Source organism: Rhinolophus hipposideros, assembly GCF_964194185.1.
Source record: "Rhinolophus hipposideros genome assembly, chromosome: 6".
NCBI lineage: Eukaryota > Metazoa > Chordata > Mammalia > Chiroptera > Rhinolophidae > Rhinolophus > Rhinolophus hipposideros.
Genome location: NC_138052.1, coordinates 21,771,314 through 21,790,613, shown reverse-complemented (window position 1 = coordinate 21,790,613; position 19,300 = coordinate 21,771,314).

Below are 19,300 nucleotides of genomic sequence, written 5' to 3'. Positions count from 1 at the left end.
TTTATAAGTAAAATCATATGACATTTTTCCTTCTCTGTCTGACTTATTCCACTCAGCACAATACCCTATATGTCCATCCATGTTGTTGCAGATGGCAAGATTTTATTCTTTTTTACAGCTGAGTAATATTCCATTGTTTATATGTACCACCTCTTCTTTATCCATTCATGCATTCAGGAACACCCAGGTTGCCTTCATATCTTGGCTGTTGTAAATAATGCTGCAATTAATATGTGGAAGAGCATGTCCTCTCGAGGTAGACTTTTCGGTTTCTTCAGATAAATAGCCAAAAGTGGGATTACTAGGTCCTCCTTTGTCTCTTGTTATAGCCTTTGTTTTCAAGTCTATTTTGTCTGGTATAAGTATTTCTACCCCAGCTTTTTGTTTGTTTGTTTCCATTTTCATGAAATAGCTTTTTCCATCCCTTTACTTTCAGTCTGAGTATGCCTTTCGATCTAAAGGAATCTCTTGTAAGCAGCATAAATAAGGGTATTGTTTTCTTATCCATTCAGTCCCTTATCTTTTGATTGGAGGATTTATTTGATTTATATTTTAAAAAATTGTTGATAGGTATGTAGTTATTGCCATTTCATTATTCATCTGTTTGATTTTTTTTTCTTTTTATTTATTTTTTCATCTTAAAGAAGTCTGTCTAAGATTCTTTGTAATACTGGTTTGCTTGTGATGAACTCCTTTAGCTGTTTCTTGTCTGGGAAGCTCTTTATCTGTCTTTTAATTTTAAATGATAGCTTTGCTGGGAAAAGTGATCTTGGTGGTAGGTTTTTTCTTGTTTTTTCTTGTTTTTTCTTCACTTTAAATATTTCGTGCTAATCCCTTCTGGCTTGTAAAGTTTCTGTTGAGAAATCAGCTGATAGTCCTATGGGAGCTCCCTTGTAGGTAACTAATTGCTTTTCTCTTGCTGCTTTTAAGATTCTCTCTTTGTCTTTAACCTCTAGCATTTTAATTATGATGTGTCTTGGTGTGGGTCTCTTTGGGTTCATCTTGTTTGGGACTCTCTGCACTTCCTGGGCTTATATATCTATTTCCTTCACCAGTTTAGGGAAGTTTTCTATTATTTTTTTTTTTCAAATAGGTTTTCAATTCGTTATTCTCTCTCTTCTTCTTCTGGTACCCTTATAATGGAAATGTCGGTATACTTGATTTTGTCCCAGAGGCCCCTTAAATTCTCCTCATTTCTTTGGATTATTTTTGCTGTTCTGAATGAGTATTTTGTTCTACCTTTTCTTCTAAACTGCTGATTTTTTTTTCGTCTGCTTTATCTAATCTAGTGCTGATTCCCTGTAATATATTCTTCATTTCCATTATTGTATTCTTTCTTTCTGACTGGTTCTTTTTTATGTTCTCTATGTCCATTTTTAGGTTTCCTATCTCTTTTTGAAGTTCTCCCTGGGAACATTGAGCATCCTTATAATCAGTATTTGGAACTTTGTGTTGGGTGGATTGTTTGTCTCCATTTTATTTAGTTCTTTTTTCAAAAGCTTTGTTCTGTTCTTTTATTTTGGAAATATTTATTTGTCTCCCCATTTTTGCTTCCCCTCTGTATTTATTTCTAGGTAATATGTAGGGCTGCTGTGTCTCCTGGTCGTTGTAGAGTGGCCTTATGTAGTAGGTGGGCTATGGGGCTCAGTGGCACAGTCTTCCTGATCACTTGAGCTATGAACTCCAGGTGCGTCCCTTTTGTGGGTGTGTGTGCCCTACTCTTGTAGTTGAGTCTTGGTTGCCATTTGCATATCAATGGAAGAGAATAACCTGCAGGATCATTACTGTAAGGACTAGCCATGACTACAGTCGAGGAATTGTGGTGCAGAGGGTGAACCTGCAGAGCAGGATCTGCCTCAGCAGAGTTCTGGTGCCTGCCCAATCTTCCTCTTGGGTGTCTTGTCCTGGAAAGTGGCTGGGTGATTCTCTAGATTATTTCAAAGCTAGCTATTGAGTGTAACATCCCCAGGGCCACCTGGGAGGGGACCAGCTGCAGGTTAAGTTCAGCCATAGCTTGTGCCCCACCCAGGCCTACCTGGCAGGAGCCACAAAGCAATCTACAAATAGTCACTGCCTTTGCCTTTGGAAGTTCCTTGAGAAGCCAAGTTGAGAACCAAGGCCAGCTTCCCCTAGTGCCAGGCTTAGGGCTGCTCAGCCAGATGTATGGGACATGCTCAAGCCAGATGCTGTTAGTCTGGGTTCTGTGAACCTTTGAGAGAGCCTAGGAAATTCTGCAGCATGAGCTAAGGCACATGGTTTGTATGAAAAAGCCACTGGAAGTGGCTTGGTTATGCCCAAATGTTGTGTGGGTTGGAGTTTCAGAATCACCAGTGCATGGTGAACAAATGGTGTCAGCTACCTTGATGGAGATGCAGATATGGTGGCTGTCTGTGTCTGGACGCTAAGAAGGGGGAGGGCTCAGCAAGGAAACAATAGCATCTGCCAGCTATTCCATTCAGGTGGAAGCTGCCCCTCTAACCTTCACACTGAAGCCAGACAATTCAGTTCCCCCTTATATGTCCTTGTTGTCTCTTCAGCTGCTGACCCAGCACTGGAGTTCAGAGCAAGTGATTCCATCGGTAAGTCCATGTACAGTTTTTTTCAGAGGAATGCCTGGGATGCAGCCACCTTCATTTCACTCAGCTATAATCGCCACTGTTTTTCACAGCCAGAAATTATGGGAACTTCTCTCCCCAACAGTGGAACCCTGGGCTGAGAGTCTTGTGTGGTGCTGGGAACCATCACCTCCAGGGAGTACCTTTGCAGATGAGATATCCCTTCCGACTTTTAATAGTCACATGCAGGTGTGGGACCAGTCTGTTCTGCACTTCTGCCCCTCCTACCAGTCTCAGGGTGGCTTCTTCTATATGTCTTTAATTGTAGGGCTTTGGTTCAGCAATATTTCAGGTGATTCTTAGTGATGATTGTTTTGTAGTTTAGTTTTAATTTTGACGTGGTCATGAGAGAAGGTAAGTAAAGCATTTACCTACTCTGCCATCTTGACTGGAACTCTGAATCAGCATTTTTTTAAAGCATCTTTGTTGATATGTGAACAAAAACTATAATTTTCTTTAGTAACATCTAAGTAATGTTTCCAGGTAATGGTTATACTAGTTTTATAAAAGTAGTTGGATGGATTTTATTAGACTTTACATTTTGGTTTTTGTCATACAATTTATGGTATTAGCAAGTATGCCACTGGGTGTAAGGCCTTAACTAATAGACCAATGATACCTGAATATTTACTATTTATTTATTGAATTCCTTTTTCACAACTAAGGGCTTGGGAAAAATATTTCTAGGTTGTACTACGTTTTCAACGATACAAAAGTTGTAAAGTATGGCCTTTCTGTATATATATTACCAGAATTCAGAATACAGTGCACTTCTAATAAAGAATCACTTCTGAATGACATTTTTGAAAAGAAAGAGTAATCTGAAGAGCTTTACTGATATGATTACCATTTTAACTTCATTTCCTGAAAAAATAATCATTTCATAAAATGCCTTCCTATATAGGTGAAAATGTCAGGTAAATGTCATTTTAGGCAGCTGCCTATGCAGTAATGGTGTCTTCTTCTTTTGAACTCTAAATTAAAAAGATTCTTTCTTCCTGATTATCAAAAGTTAAATAAGCTTTACTAGAAAGTTTAAGCATCACATTCTTACATTTCATGTGAATATTGAATATGTTCTTTCTAGCAATGATTCCAACCAATTATACCATTGCTTTTTAATTGTGTTCTTCAATCAACACCTAACATATATAACATGTATTTTTGGTTCACAGTGACTATTCATGTCAGCCAAGCTACCAAACACTCTTTCTTCTTTATAACACAAGTTCTTGAGCTTAATTAGAAATTACTGACTCTGATTTGACTCTTAATTTTATAACAATATTGATTATAAAATCAATATTGAAAAGTATGATTTTCAATATGTGAAAAGTAAGAATTAAGCTTTATACATAAAATCAGATCACAATACTATAGATGAAATTAGACTATTTTAAAGTTAATAGATTTTGTATTAATAATTTCTGAGAATCCGTAGTCTGGAGATAATAGTCTTGTTTAAAGTGTTCTAGGCATTCTTTGCTTGTGTTCCAAGTTTTTGGAGGATATATTTTGTTTGGGATATTTAAAAAGTACAATTAGAAGTGTAACTACTATTATAGGTGTATATCATTTGGAAGAATGATATCATATTGTCCAGAACTTATTAATGAAAATATTTTAAAGATAATTCAAATAGACCAAATCACAGGGAACATTTAGTGAAGAACATACACAAGTGAGTTATACAATAATGTTTTGATATTTTAGTTAGTGACTGAAAAGCTTAAAAGATAGTCACAGTTGTATAAGTCATAATAGTCATAAGTTGTATAAGAACAAAAGATAATACATAAAACAATTAAGACATATTTTGGCCAAAATATGCAAAAAATGTTTTGATCAATACAATGTAGTATCCCAACAATGTGGATAATATAAACACACAGAGAAGAGTAGATTAATTTCTTTTTTTTTTCTTTTTTTTTTCTCTTTTTTCTTTTTTTTTTTTCTTTTTCTTTTTCTTTTTTTTTTTTCTTTTTTCACTTTCCAAAGTACACTTTTTAATATAGAACTACAACTTTTATGACAAATGTTACATTATTACTTAATAAATATATGTATATATTTACATTCTGGTTCTAGAGACATAAGCGATCTTAGGTTTAGATGTAATAAACTAAGATAAAATATAAAATAATTGCTTATAATTAAATATAATTCTGTAGTTTTCCTCAAGATTTATGTCATCTTCTACAATTTCTAAGTTTTTTTTTTTTTTTTTTTTTTTTACTTAGACGTTCATCATTTATATCCCTCATACTGTGAACCCCCCTCCCCCCATCCACTATCCCTCCGACCTCACACTGAACCATCACATTATATATATAAAATTATAGTTGGCATTCATTAATGTTTAGCTTCTGATGTACAATGCCATGATCAGGTATCCACAGTATCCCTGAGGTGGTCTCCCAAATAGGACGCATGTCCATCGGATACCCAACAAAATCTTTACAACATTATAGAATATCTTCCCCAAATTAATTTTCAAAAAAAAAAAAAACCCTGAGGCCATCTTGTGGTTACCAGATGCTTCCAAATCCCTTCACCTTTCCCCTTATCCCCAACCCCCTCCCACACACCCATCTAACCACTCTCGGTTTTTTCTCTGCGTCCCCAAAACTGTCTCTGATTAGTTCATTCACATAGTCTTTTCTTTAGATTCCATATATAAGTGAGATCATATGGTACTTGTCTTTCTCTTTCTGACTTATTTCACTTAACATAATGTTCTCTAGATCCATCCATGTTGCTGCAAATGATAAGATTTCTTTCTTCTTTATGGCTGCGTAATACTCCTAATTTCTTAAATGTTTATCTTATGCCTAAAATTAGTGCAAAGCACTTTGTTGTACATTGTTTTGTTTTATCCTTATAACGAAATGATCAGTAAAGTAATATTAATCTTATTTTCATATAAATAAACAGAGACTCATAGAAGTAAATAACTTACTCATGGACATATCACAATAAATTGTGAATCTGAGCTTTGAACCTAGGATCGGTTGCCTGACCCAAAAGCCAGCTGCTTCCTGGATATTCTGATTAGCTGAACTTTCCCTGAACAAGGAAATCTCTGTGTCCCTTATCTCATTATTTGCTTTCCTCCACATCCCTAATCTCTTGATTTTGGTTGATGCTGTATTTATTTTATTCCATCCACTTTCACCAAGTGAGAAGTTTCTTCCAATGAGAAAGACAACCAAAGGGTGATACTTTATAGTGAACACCCCCAGGCTTTCTAGGGATTAGAATCGCAGGCCCTAGTAAAGCTGTTCCCATATTAAATCACCTTGGCTATGGATAATTAACAGGGCTGAGAGTATTAAAAATATGTTAGATTTTCCAGTGGTTAAATAACACTGGTTTAGACAGTGTTAAGTTTTATCTTCGGTAATTGCTTTATTTATCAACTTGAATAATTGGATTTTAATTATTTGTATGTGAGATGGCATGTAACCATCCCTGGAAATGCTGAATAATAAAGGCTCCTTTTGGCCCTGTCATTGTTAATGATACTCTGCTCTCCCTTGCCTGTAAATCCATTTACATCATTCATCCAACCACATTATGAGCTCCATTAGAAACCTACCCTTATTCTTGTATCAACCTCAAAGTACTGGCTCTAAAACCTTCCTAGTCCATATTTGAATTGCATGTCATTTCCACTTAGCCTTTTTATCCAATTAACTTCTTCCAAGTCCCATATTTCCTTTAATCAGTAGCTTTACTCTGTAATAGCTCTGACCTTAAGTGTCTTCCTACCACTTTCCTGAATTACTCAACCTGGTGTCAGAGAGGGGCACTTGTACTTCCATACTAATTACTTCCAATCATAAAAGCACTTAGTTCACATCACTGTCTTTAGGAGTCTTTCCATGCAAACATGGGATAGTAGGAATGTACCCATTTTCATGGATTCTAATTCAATGAATCTCTTTCATATCCTTTAATAGGTAAAAATTTAGTTTTTCAGGAATCAACTGTTTGTCCCTTTTGCTTTATATTTGATTGTATTTCATGTTATTTCATATTTATGTTATAAAATAGTGAATTATAATCAAGTCAACCAAGTATACTTATATTAATAATTAATATACTCTTTTATTTTGTCTTTCTGTTATGTATATTACATAGTATCAGCTCTATGCATTTGTAGAGAGTCACATATATATAGTTGAAAGAGGTCTCTTTCTCTATGGTGCAAATGCTCTCTTCCATGAGAGCCTGTTGCAGGGTTAGAAAAGATACTTTTACCTCTTAGTATATCTAATAGGTACTTTTGATCTGCCACAAATGCAACACTCAGTAATATTTGTGGGATGAATCTGAATGAATATTCCTTAATTTAATTGAAATAGAGTAGCAGTGAAGTAAATATCACTAGAAAAGTTCAAAGTGGAATAATGACTGCAAAAGTCAATATGCTGTACCCCAAATGGAAACTATTGGGCATTTCAATCCTTGTAATTAAAATAATATTATCTTGTGGTCTCTGAGAAAAATGAAGAAAAATTTTTATTGCTTTTCTGAAACCAATTTGAAAAAAATAGGCATTTAAAAGTTGATAATGATTAATTTATATGTTATAGTAAAATATAGCCGCCTGAAAGAACTGATAAGATGGCAAGTTCTTTACTCTTTAAGTTAAATATTTAAAGTAAGTTGCATAAACTGAGGAATGTAGTTCATTGAGGAAAAGCCTATTGTTTTATTACCAAGTTGAACTCATAACTGAAATAATAGTGATGCAACCAAATGCTTTGCAAATAACTATTGCATTAGTGAATTAGGATAAAATATATCAATCAATATATTGTTAACCTGTATAGTGATTGCCCATTTTCTTGTCAGAAAATTTAACATTGCATTTAGTTTGAAATTATGTCTGGTTGACCCAGATTTTTAGAAAGAGGAAAGTCTATTTCAAAAGATTACATTGCCTGTCAAGGTTGTATTTGTTATCTTTTTTTTTTTTCCTCTGAGGTTATTGCAGATGAAATTATGTGTGAAAAGAGAATTTTCAGCTACTATCTTGAATAGAGGTTGGGGAAAGGTTATGTTTAGCAGAACTCCATTTCCAACATATTGTTGCCCCACAGGCAGAATGATCTAATTTCACTTCTTTCCTGATGCTAATGGAGTACTGAATCCTTAGTCTTTCAATGTACTTTTTTTGGTCTCTTTCCTTATGGATATTTGCATTCTTTCCCCTAATTGTGTGGGAAAATAATATGATATGAATCTAGTAATTTGAGAACCACTCACTATTTTAAAAATGTTCTTTACATCCCCATACTTGCATTTCTTTTACCATTAAATGCCTTTCAATGATAGTTTATTTTTTCTTATTAAACTTCTAAATTAGTCTCTTGCTGAAATGTTTCTAAATTTAGTTCAGAAATAGAAAATATAATTTAATATTCCAGCTTATTTTTTGTTAAACTGTTATTATATAGTGCCAGTGTGGTATCAAAATCCAGACCAATTTCTTCTCTGTTAGTAGTAATGCAATACTTTCTACATATGAATGAAGCATCAAGTTTTTCCTTTCTTCCTTTCTTCCCTCCCTCCCTCCTTCTCTCCTTCCCTCCCTCCTTCCCTCCTTTCTTCCTTCCCTCATTCATTCGTATGCTACTTAATACTTGCTATGTGCTAATCATTGTTTTACAAAGATCACTAATAAATAAAAAAAGTTTTTAAAAGCTAGGAGGACCAAATGAAAGACATTCTATAAAATGCCTTGTCCATACTCCTCAAAACTCTCAAAGTAATTAAAAACAAGGGAGGTCTGAAAAACTGTCACAATCAGGAGTAGTCTAAGGAGACACGACACCTGAATGTAATGCAGTATCCTGGAAGAGATCTTGAAATAGACAAAGCCATTAGGCAAAAAGTGAGGAAATCTGAATAAAATATGGGCTTTAGTTGATAATAATGTGTTGATATTGTTTTATGAATTATGACAAATGTACCATTCTCATGCAAGATGTTAGTAGGGGAATTGAGTGTGGGGTATATGGGAATTATCTGTACCATCTTGGCAATTTTTCTGTAAATTGAAAATTGTTCTAAAATAAAAAAATATGTACATTGAAAAGAAATGTAAGAGCAATCTTAGTTATAGTATATTTAAAGAAGATGTGAAAAACAGAAGAGAATAATCTCTTCATGCCTTCTGGTGTCTGTGTAATCTATGCTACTCTAGAGAAATGGCATCTGACACCTGTCTGAAGTATGGAAGAATCCTACCAGGTATGTTGAGAGTATTGTTTATAAGGGATTATGGTACTTGAGGAAGGCTTTTTGTCTTCTTTTTTTACTTACATTAATTATTTAAAACAAATATGCTACTTAATATTTGTGCTATTCAAGTGAATGCTTGAAAGGGTCGAATAAATGTAAATAAGACCAGAGCTGCATGTGAATAAAAAAGAAGAGATAATCACAGGTTAATGAAGTAGTCTTCAGTGTAGTACTTAAGAGACATTAGAGTAAGTAGGGAATGAGTTATATTTGCAAAGTTTACTGTTTTGGCCCAAGTGACAACACTTCCAAAGTCTGTCAGTTCAAAATGTTCCATGAAATTGTGGAAATTAGACTTTACCTGTATGCACCCAAATCTTATTTTAATGAACAGAACAAGATTCCAACATGGTGGAAAACCAAGGCATAGGTAAAATAAACACTTTAAAATGAATGGAGAAAAGGGTTCCAGAAAGTAGTCACAATACTGTATTAGGTCAAGTTGTGTATCTATGGAGACACACAGCATATTAAATCTATACCTATGCTTTAAAAAGTGTGAGTAGGTTGTATTGCTTAAAATGGCCATTTGAAGATGAGACATTTTTTTTATATTCTGCAAGAAGCATTATTAGAAAAATGTTACCATATGTTATTAGGACCACACTTAGATAATGAAAACTGTGGAAAAGTCTGTGCCAATGTCTCAATAATATGATAAAGTTAACAAATGGAGACAGTATATTCTGAAATAAGCAGAAAGGAAAAGTGCAACAGCTTTCCTCTCAACAGCTGTTTTTACCAGACCTGAGAAAGTGGTTGAGGTTAAGGGGGTAGCTGATGCATCACAGTTCTGAACAAGAGGAGGAAGGGCGGATCAGCACCCACATAAAAGTTGTGGTTAAACATGTCTTCCTTGTACTTACTTACCTTTTCACCCAGTCTGAATTTTAATCCTTCTCCCTTGAAACGCAAAAAGCAAGGAGGATAATGTGTGTAAAGCTTTTAATCCCACTGAAAATTGTTGGACAGAACTTTTCAGGGACATCTGGTCTCATGTAGTAGAGTGACAGAAATGTTTAACATTCCTAAGGACCTTGGAAGATGAGCTGTGTGACAATTTACACCCTGTCTCTCCTCTCTGTGTGTGAGTAGGTTTGAAGTTGCTCATTAGGTATAGATAACTCCAAAAATTTTAAAGCTAAAACACTGTTAGGTTACAAGCCTGTCTGTCAAATGTCCTTGAAAATAAGAGGAAAAGGATAAAAAAAGGAACCGTATAGTAATTAAATATCATAGCATATTACCACTTTCTACTAACCAGATTTTGGTTCTTTAATGAAACATTTACTGGTTATTCTTCATCATTGATTTCACTGTGGTAATTTGCCCCTTGAAAAATGTACAGACTCTGTTTTATAGTAATAATAGATTCACCACCCATAAGAAAGTAGAACCTAGGATTTTCCCTGTTGAGCTTTTGCTCAATTTTTAAAGTGAATGAACTATTTTCTCTACTTCATGCTTAAAATGGATTTTTCAAGTTATTCGTGTATTTTAAAATGGAACTACCTTTTTCTAGATTTGCCCCCAAACTCATTTTACATGAGGCAGATCTAAATACAAATCTGAAGCATTTTCTCAAAAGATTCACTGGGGCTAACGCGGTTTGGGGACAGTAAAAAGGAGAGATTTGCAATAGATTCTGGATAAACACCTTATTCCAAGCAATAGGAGGTAAAAATGTGAGGGGGAAAAATATGTTGTAACATTCAACACTCCCTTGATGCCCTAACTCTGAGGTAAGTCAGGTGAACTGAAACTCTTACTCTCATACACCCTAACTTATCTCTTAACAACCCACATTCCAGGGTGGACCTAGTCAAGAACTCATCCTGGAAGAACCATACCCCTTTCCTAATACCCTTTCAGATAAGGTTCCTTAGAGAAAATTTATGAATACAGTTTGGATCTGCTGCTGCTTTATTAGTGTTTGCCATACCAGAGAGTAGGAATGAGGGAAATGAGGAAGGCAGAGAAGAAAGGAGAATACAAACCAGCATGCAGTATTCAAGGGCCACTATTTGATACTGACAAGACTGATTTCCCACACTGGTAAGAGTCATTCCTAAGGAGATGCCTAAGAGACTGGCCATGAACTTCATCTAAAGGCCAAACTGTTTCTTTCAGTCAGGTAGCAAGCACAACCAGCTTTAAAAATGGAAGCCAGACAATATAAAAATTTGGTGGTCCATATTGCTAACATAGTCCTAGCAATTTTATATTTGTCTGTCTCTGGCAAACTAATTCTTACTGGACGATATTTTACCATTATAAATAAATAAATTATAATCTCCATGTTGTATATTAGATATCCTAAACTTATATATCTTGTAATTGGAAATTTGTGCCCTTTGACTGACATCTACAAATTTCTCCCTCTTCCTAGCCCCTAATAACCACCACTCTACTCTCTGTGAGTTTGGCTTTTTACATTTCACATATAAATGATGTCATACAATATTTGTCTGTCTATATCTGACTTACTTCACTTAGCGTAATTCGCTAAGGTCAATCTGTTTTGTCACAAATGGCAGGATTTACTTTTTTATTATGGCTGAATGGTATTAAATTATATGTATATTCACACACAATAGTCAAGGTGTGGTATTCACAATATATACTATTCACAATAGTATATAGCCAAAATACAGTAACAACCTCATTGTTTATTGATGAATGAATGGATAAAGATCTTCTATTACGAATAATGCTGCAATGAATACGGGAGTGCAGATCTCTTATAGAACAGATTTCATTTTATTTAAATATAAATCAAAAGTGGGATAACTGGATCATATGGAAGTTCTAGTTTTTTAATTTTTTAAGAAAACTCCATACTGTTTTTCATAATGGGTACACAAATTTACATTTTCACTGACAATGTATAAAGTTTCCTTTTATCCAGAGCCTAGCCAATAGTTGTTTTCTATTGTCGTTAGCCATTCTAACAGTGCAAGGTGATATGTCATTGTGGTTTTGATTTGTATTTACATTTCTCTGATGATTAGTGGTGTTTATCCTCCTTTATATACTGATTGCCATTTGTCTTTGTGAATAGATCTATTCAGTTTCTCTGCCCTTTCCAAAAATCTGATTGCTTGTACTTTTGCTGTTGACTTACAAGAGTTCCTTATATATTTTGGATATTAATCCCTTAACAAATATATAATTTGTGAATAATTTCTGCCATTCCATAGTTGGCCTTTTCATTTTGCTGGTTGTTTCTTTGCTGGGCAGAAGCTTTTCAGTTTGATACAGTGTCAATTGTTGATTTTTGCTTTTGTTGCTTGTCCTTTTGGTGTCACATTCAAAAAATAGTTGCCACGACCAATGTGAAGGATCCTTTTCCATATGTTATTCTTTAGTAGTTTTATAGTTTCAGGTCTTACATTTAAGTTTTGAATCCATTTCAAGTTACTGTTTGCATGTGGTTGTAAGATAGGGGCCCAATTTTATTCTTCAACATATGGTTATCCACTTTACACAACACCATTTATTGAAGAGACCATTCTTTCCCCCATTGAATATTCTTGGCTCCCATGTCATATGGTAGTTGTCCATGTATACTAGGGTTTATTTCTGTGTTCTTAATTCTTTTCCATCGGTCTATGTGTCTATTTTCATGCTAGTACCATAATACTTTGATTGCCATAACTTTGTAATATAGTTTGAAATCAAGAAGTCTGATGCTTCTAGATTTGTTCTTTATTCTCAAGATTACTTTGGCTGTTGGGGGTCCTTTTTTGATCTATATGAATTTTAGTTTTTTTTTTCTATTTAGGCTAAAAAAAACATTGCACTTTTGGTAGGGATTCTATTAAATCTATAGATGGCTTTGAGTAGTATGAATATTTTAACAATATCAATTCTTTGATCCATGAGCATAGAATATATTTCCATTTCTTTGTGTCTTCTTCAATTTCTTTTATTAAAACCTTATAGTGTTCAATGTACAGATATTTCACTTCCTTGGTTAAATTTATTCTTAAGTGTATTATTGTTTTGATGCTATTGTGAATGGGATTGTTTTCTTTATTTCTTTTTCAAATATCTTTTTTGTTGTTAGTGTAATAGAAATGAAATGGTACAATGATTTTGTATTTTTCAACTTTATTGAATTTGTTGATTAGCTCTAACACTTTGTTGAAATTTCTCTATTTAAGACAAATCATTTGCAAATAGAGATGATTTTACTTCTTTATTTCCAATTTGAATGGCTTTTGTTTATCTCTCTTGACTAATTGCTCTAACTAGGACTTCCAGTTCTATGTTGATTAGGGGTAGTGTGGCTGGGTACACTTGTCTTGTTCATAACCTAGAGGAAAAGCATTCAAACGTTCATGATTGAGTATGATGTTAGCTGTGGGTTCATAATATTTATGAGTAGCTTTTATTATATGTAAGTATGCTCCTTCTGTACCCACTTTTTCAGTATTTATCATGAATATATGGTGTATTTTGTCAAATGCTTTTCTGCATCTGTTGAGATGACCATATAATTTTTCATTCTATTAATATGGTGTACTACATTTATAGGTTTGTGTATGTTGAACCATCTTTGCATTTATGGGATGAATTCCACTTGGTCAACGTATGCAATACTTTCAATGTGTTCTTAACTTTGGTTTACTAACATTTTGCTGAGAAGTTTTGCATCTTTATTCATAAGGGACATTGACCGCTCATTTTCTTTTCTTTTAGTATCCTTTTGTGGCTTTGCTATCAGGGTAAAGTTGGCCTCATAAAATGAGTTTGGAAATATTCCCTTCACATTAATTTTTTGAAAGTGCTTGAAAGAAATGGCATTAATTCTTCTTTAAATGATTGGTAGACTTCATCTGGGAAACCATCTGGTCCTGAACATTTATTGTTTTGAAACATTTGATTATTAATTCACTCTCCTTGCTCATTATCAGTCTGTTCAGATTTTCTTTCTTCAGGATTCAGTCTTGGTAAGTTGTATATTTCTAGTAATTCATTCCATTCTGCATGTTTATCTAATTTCTTGGCATACAATTATTTATAATAGTCTCTTATGATCATTTGTATTACTGTGATTTCAATTTTAATGTCTCCTTTTACTTTTTGTAAAATTTTATCTTTGAGGTTTGTGTTTTTCTTTAATCTAGCTAAAGGTTTGTCAATTTTGTTTTTCTTTTATTAAAAGAAATAGCTCTTAGTTTCATTGAATTTTGTGTTTTTGTTTTTCTGATCTCCATTTCATTTATGTCTGCTGTGATATTTGCTGTATCCTATTTCTTCTGCTAATTTTGGCTTAGCTTGTTTTTTCTTTTTTCCCTAGTTCCTTGAGGTGTAAAGTTAGATTGTTTACTTGAGTTTTGAGTTCGTTCTTTTTCCTTAATGTGTTTATTGCTATAAACTTCTCTTTTAGATCTGCTTTGGCTACACCCCACAAGTTTTGGTATGTTGTGTTTCCATTTTCATTTGTCTCAAGATGTTTGTTTTTTTCATTTTATTTTCTTGAGACCCATCAGTTGTTCAGTAGCATCTTGTTTACTCGACACATATTTGTAAATTTTCCAGTGTTCCTCAGGTGATTGATTTCTAGTTTCTTACTGTCGTCGTTAGAAAAGATACTTGGTATGATTTCAATCTTCTTAAATAGGCTAAGATATATTTTGTGACCTATGATATAAACTGTCACGGACTTCCACAAAGGCTCTCTTGTTAATGGTGACTGTTTAAAACTATATTTTCTGGGGGCTCCCAGGTCACAGATGAGAGCAAGTGAAGCTGGTACACAAGCCATTGCAGGGTTCACAGCCAGGACCAAGGTATGTACACCTATTACCCAACATATGGGTGCACACAACTTCTCCTAGGTCTCGGTGTATAGTCTTTGATCCCACAGCTCCAACAAAGAAACTTTTGTCCAAAGATGGGTACCACGTTATTGTTATTAAGGGAGGAATACAAGCAAGGGATATCTTACTCACTCATGTTAATGATGTCACTCGTCTGATATTCTTTACTTTTATTTGGTGTTCATAGGCAGGAGGTATCCTCCCAAGTTCTGGTTGTGTTCCAAGGTAAAGTCTTGCAAATCTCTCTAGTTAGGTGGATTACTCCTATAATACTTTTTATCTCCTTGAATTTTACATATATGTCACTTAACATCTTATAAATTACTTTTATATATTTTCTTTTTAGATTTCATAATAAATTCATAAAGTATGTGCTTACACAGTGGAAAGTTTGTGGACTTAATTGTCTGACCTTTCTTATGTAGTCATTGTATACAATCCATGGACACTCAGTCTCAGAAAGACTAAAGGGCTTGCAAAAGTCACATAGGTGATGAGTAAGAAATTATAAGGACTTTTGAGAAATGCTAGTTTCACAACCTTACTTACTTTCTATGGGAAATAAGGAAAATATGGTGGTTTCGCAAAAATGTATAATTGAGGCCACCAGGTCTCAGATTAAAATATGGTGTTAGGGAAGGAGAAATCATTCACAATGAGGTAAAATGGGGTTTTTGATGACATATTTTTCGGTTAGTTATAGCACATTATTCAGGGCAAATAAATGTGACTGTTTGTGTTGATGTGACAGAGCATGTGATCATTAAGTCCAGTATCAGAGTATGAAATGTGTTCTGCTCCTGCTATTTAATGTACCAATATGAGAAATCTGTTCCCTGGTGAAAGGCGACTCACAAAATAAACAAATAACATTGTATCTATTAACATTAGAAAATGAGAACAGAAAATAATGACTTTGAAAACCATGATATTTAAAATACCGTATGAATGATGCAGATTCCTTGGGACTGAAAAAAATTAGCAATTTGTTCATACTGGTGGCCAGAAAGTTATTGAATTTTAAATACGGATACTTGTATTGTGACTGTGAATGATGATAGAGCTCTATGCCTGAAATTTTAAAAAGAATAATTGGTGAGGCTAGGGTCAGATAGAGAATATTCTGGACTCAATGTGTATTAATTTTTATCAGTGAAAATATCTTACTGGGGTGTAACAAATATTTCTTCACAAAGTTTTTCTGTTGTTACTATAAACTTTATACAGAGTATTTGTTACTCAAAATTTAGAAAACAAATCATATGAAATTAAGGATGGTATATTAATTAGAAATAGAAGATAAATCATCACCATCTGATCATGTACATTTGCAGATAGTAATTTACTTAGTGAAAAAATTCAAAACATTCCCAACTCATCAGATATTGTGAACAAGACAATATAACTAACTTAAAATTTCTTCCAGACATGTCATCAAAATGCAGCATGAGGTGAGCTTCTGTAAATCTCCCCTGGAATTTATAACTAATTGAACAACTATAACTCCACAAAGGACTCCATGCACAGCAGACAGGCAAGACGAAGAGGCCAACTACTGAATTCACCTAAGGGTAGGTGAATCACACTAGCGGGGGAGGCAGGAAGGGAGAAGTGCAGGGACGGAGCCCCTGGCAGGCGCAAGACGCAGACCTAGCTCAGTGCTCTGAGCTCACTGCATCCTGGAACTACACAGCTGCAGGAGAGGGAAGAACTCAGACTGCTAGGGCTCCGTTTATGTCCCACAGAACTGAGGGGGCAGCATATAACAGAGCTGAACCCAACACTCATGGCAGAGACCTCAGAGAAAAGTCTGAGAGAAGAAGGCTGAAAACAGTGGTTTATGGTGGTTTAAGCCCTCACTGCCAAGCAGAGAATGGAAGCCTAAGGCCCTGAGACTAGCCGCCTCTCCCTACCCTCCCAGAGCTCGCCCCGCCCCCACCTGCCTGGTGCTAGAAGCGGAACAGTAGCAGTTTCAGATCAAAAGAACAGAATATTGGCTGTTCTGAGCACCGCCAACACAGATTAGCAACCCAACTAGTTCCAGCCAAAGGGAAGGAGTTGTGTAAACAAGACTGAGTGTGGTGATGGTCACCAACATTGCTCTGGGCCACCGCTCACAACTCACCCTACCACTGGCCCCACCTATCTGGGAGGATCACTGCAGGAGTAAACTGAACTGCTGAAACACACAGGCTCTGAATCTGGTGCAGGAAGAGCTTTGGAACTTCAAAATCTCTCTCCATACCCACACGGACACAGTGCCCTGTGACCCAGGTGAACTATTAGCAGAGGAAGAGCCCCTCTCCCAGAGAATCCCCCCATTGTGTGAGAAGCTGGAATAGTGCAGAGAAAATATAGCACTACAGTGTGAGAGAGAAAAAAAGGCAGCAGTCGGAGAGAAAATAAAACATTCAACCAACAAGTACCGGAAAACAGAAGAAAGACCTCTTCTTATTAACCTGTTGTAGAAGCCACTCCTGTAGATGTCTAGGAAGAGAAATAATAAATCAGTAATTGCCATGAATAACCAAGGCAACAAGACAGCTCAGAAAGAAAGTGAAAAGTCTCCAGAAAAGAAACTTAAAAATATGGAAATATGTGACTTAAATGACAGAGAATTCAAGATTTCTGTTCTGAAAAAACTCAACGAGATGCAAGAAAACACAGAAAGGCAGTTTAATGAATGCAAAAATACAATCAAAGAGCAACATGAGCGTTTTACGAAAGAGATTGAAATTTAAAAACAAAACAAACAAACAAAAAACAACCAAATAGAATTTCTGGAGATTGAGAACTCAATAGAAGAAATTAAGAATAAAATAGCCAGTTTAGGTAGTAGAGTTCACCAGATGAAGGAAAGAATCAGTGACATTGAAGATAGAAACCTGGAAATAACACAGTTGGAAGAAGAAAGAGACTTGAGACTTAAAAGAAATGAAAGAACTCTACAAGAACTTTCTGAATCCATCAGAAAGAGCAATATAAGAATAATGGGCATACCAGAAGGAGAAGAAAGAGAGAAGGAAACAGTGAATATATTCAAACAAATTGTCGATGATAACTACCCAAAGTTGTGGAGAGAACTGGATCGTTGAATCCAAGAAGCAAATAGAACACCTAATTACCTCAATCCCAACAGGCCCTCTCCAAGGCACATTGTATTGAAGCTGTCTAAAATGAACGACAAAGAAAGAATCCTCAAGGCAGCCAGGGAAAACAAGACGGTAATATACAAAGGAAAGCCCATTAGATTATCATCAGATTTTTCAACAGAAACTCTACAAGCCAGGAGGGAATAGAACCAAATATTCAAACTATTGAAAGAGACAAATTATGAGCCAAGAATAATATATCCAGCAAAGATATCCTTTACATATGAAGGAGGAATAAAGACCTTTCCAGACATCCAGAAGCTGAGGGAATTTTCTAATACACGACGTACACTACAAGAAATACTAAAGGAGTCTATTTGACCACTATCAACAGGGACAATTTGTGGCAACCGAAACATAAAAAGGGGGAGAGTAAAGGCCTGAACCGGAATATGGGAATGGAGAAAGTAAGCGTGTTTAAGAAAATGGAATACTCTAAATATCAAACTTTCTTTTACATAAACTTAAGGGTAACCATTCAAAAAAAAACCACAAAACAAACAAACAAAAAACAACCCTGAACTGAAATATATACTGTAATAAAAGAAGAAACAGAGGGAAATATCATAGAATACCACCACACAGAAATAATAAAAAACAACAAAAAGGCAAAGAAACAATGGAGACACAGCCTTACCAGAAAACTAAAGATAGAATGACAGGAAATCTTCCCGAAATGTAAATGGACTGAACTAACCAATAAAAGGCACAGAGTAGCAGATTGGATCTAAAAATTAAACTCAAACATATGCTGTCTCCAAAAGATACGTCTCAGCTACAAGGACAAGCATAGACTCAAAGTGAAAAAAGTGGAAATTGATACTCCAAGCAAATGGTATCCAGAGAAAATCAGGTGTAGTCATACTGCTATCAGATGAAACAGACTTCAGGGTGAAAAAGGTAACAAGAGATAAAAATGGACATTTCATAATGGTAAAGGGGACTATACAACAAGAAGACATAACAGTCATCAATATTTATGCCCCCAATCAGGGAGCACCGAAATATACCAAGCAACTACTAACAGAACTGAAGGGAGAAATTGAGCAAAACAGAATTATACTAAAGGACTTAAACACATCATTGACAGCTGTGGATACAACATCCAAACAGAAAATAAATAATAAAATAGGAGCCCTAAATGACACATTAGATGAAATGGACATAACTGACATATATAGAGCACTTCATCCTAAAACATCAGACTATGCATTTTTTTCTAGTGTACATGGAACATTCTCAAGGATAGACCATATATTGGGACATAAAAGCAGCTGAAGCAATTTTAAGAAGATTGAAATCATACCAAACATATACTCTAATCACAAGGTTTTGAATTTGGATATCAACTGTGAAAAGAAAGCAGGAAAAAATACAAATTCATGGAGATTAA